The 2,500-nt window shown below is 37.4% G+C and overlaps 1 protein-coding gene across 1 annotated transcript in view; it reads right to left on the reverse strand.

Annotated features, from left to right (window-relative positions):
* The window catches only part of LOC125041699 (terminal nucleotidyltransferase 4B-like), a 26,227-nt gene that overhangs the window by 14,824 nt on the left and 8,903 nt on the right, over positions 1-2,500 (reverse strand). The gene's annotated exons all lie outside the window — the stretch shown is intronic.

A 2,500-nucleotide genomic window follows, 5' to 3' on the forward strand; every position in this document is an offset into this window, starting at 1 on the left:
AATACTAGATAGACTGTACTAGATAGACTGTCAAATGTGAAAAATGGCATTACTACTGCCACTACATCAGTCTAGATAATCTCACTTACAAAAGACACACATCTTTAAACATTTAGATCTAATCACAAGACACACTTCAGACTTCCATAGTGTTGGGAATTTAGTATGGCATTTTCTAAAAGTTATCTTATGTGCTCTTAGCATACAGACCCCATTCAGCCCAATTCATGTCAGGTCGGTCATCTCCATAACTAACGGGCTCCTGAGGTCGGGGTATCCCTACTCAACTAAAAATATTCTTCACACACCAGCTCCACTTCCCTATCTATCTAACTTTATCTCTTCCCCTTTCTCCCTCCTTACTGACTTTCTAACCCTCTTCTCCCATAAAGACCATGTGTTGGAACTAATTTTATTTCTTCTTGTTAATTGTCATAGAATACATTCTAGTTTCATTATATCTAATTTGACACAATACATTTGTTCTGTCTGTGTACATAAACTCCACATTCTGCTAATGCATGGCAGAGGATATCATTTCCTTATACTTATGGGAAGGGAAATATTCTGGGTACTGTACGTCTTGTAGTTTCATAAACTGAACTATAGCAATGACCAGTCTCACCCCCCTTCCAAGTCAGAAAGATGTCATTTGTTAAACACTGATTCAAGTTCTATAAATAAGATGGTCTATCAACATGAACACTTTTCGTCACTTCATGTTCTTGCTCATAATTCCTCAACAATCTTGTCATCACTTTACTTTTCTGACTATTCTACCTCCATTCCACAATTTCCAAGCTTTTGTTCCCAGACATTCATTCAAATCCCTTGTTCCTCCTAGGATCCAGCAACAAAGTCTACGTCATCCTCGAATCTCTGTGCTACACTATATCTGCCACTTTTGATGGTCCCTATTTAAACATTCTAAACAGACACAGATGCACACCAACATTCACATAAACTATATATAGCTAAATATCTGAACCAATATTCTATAATGTTTTAAAGATAAATTTGGTCATTTGAGGAAATACTGGATGTTTTATATTACTGAGAGGCATTCAAATCTCTTTCATAAAACAAAAAAATCAACACTGATCTAAATTTTAAAATCTACCCAAAACCCATGATTAGTATCTGAAAATATTCCCTACATCAAAAATGCAATCAAAGATCAGAGAAGAGCAAATGCCACTGGCTCTAATAGACATCAGGAGAAAGAAAGAAAAAAACTTTGATACAACTGACAGCTGAAAATACTGGGATTAACTGATACAAGATAAATTTATATGAACAAAAGATGTTTAAATTTTGTGGGATTAGTGCTTGTTTAGAAACAATCACTGACCATGATTGCAAATGGACTAAAATCTGGGCATTAGGTTTGCTTGAGTGGTAACTCTCCCAGGTAAGTGGCTTGTAGGGCCAGCCCATACAAACACTTATGTGTGGTATCAAGACTCCTTGTTGACTCTTTACAATGTTCCTAGCCCTTTTCAAAGAGACATATTCTTGCTGTTTTGCTATTCCCTAAGGTCTATATTTGCTATTTGCTATGGAGTGGCACGATGATAAATTATTATTTTCACTGAACTGACTCCATAATCTCTCTCCAGGTAGATTACCCTCTGTGCAATAATAGTAAGAAGTAACAGTATTTTGTGTTCTCTCTTATATTTATGGATTCTTCAATTCTCCGTAACATGTCTTCACCACAGGTAACAGCAGATAGGAAAAGGTTTCTGCACATAAACACGGTGTCCTCCCTAGAGATAGTCTAGCCCTCACCCAGGTATGGCTGACGAATGTAAATTTCACCCTTGTGGATCAATGAATATCCTGCAGGAACTTTATGAGCAAGCCTCTACCTAATAACCTGCTGCATTAATCTCATATGAGTGCTTTGTAGACTTGTGACGAGACATCATATCCAAGAGCCCAAATTGACCATGGAAAGACTTTCCTGTCACTTGGTCCTCAGCCAATTTTTTCTCCCATGACATTCCCCCCACCCCTCGGCCAAATTTTTTCATGACGAGATTCATGTCACCCTAATCCAGAGGGATAAGGTTTGTAAATCAGACACTGTGATGTTACCCTGTAACATATGTTTGAAAGGTACTGTGACAATATGTATTTTATCTGAGTATTCCAACTAGTCAAAAATAAGAACACTAACAAAAATAATACAGTTATATCATTACTATTACTACCAATATTATGGTTATCATAAATTGTGACAAAATTTATTAGGACAAAATTATGATGATCATAATAATGATAACAATAATTTCAGCCTTCTCGATCTGGGTGCCCCACTGCCTGCACATGGCCCAAAATCCAGGCATTAAGCTATATGGCGGGCTATAAGCATAAAATGCTCCACGTTGGTTTTCAAACCAGTGCCCTGGCGGAAACCAAGATGAGAATTATGGCTGACCCTATCTGACCTACAGTTAGCCTCCAGAGGTCAAACCATCAAGAACACTACCAGTGC

The sequence above is a fragment of the Penaeus chinensis genome, chromosome 31 (genome assembly GCF_019202785.1).
Source record: "Penaeus chinensis breed Huanghai No. 1 chromosome 31, ASM1920278v2, whole genome shotgun sequence".
Taxonomy (NCBI): Eukaryota; Metazoa; Arthropoda; class Malacostraca; order Decapoda; family Penaeidae; genus Penaeus; species Penaeus chinensis.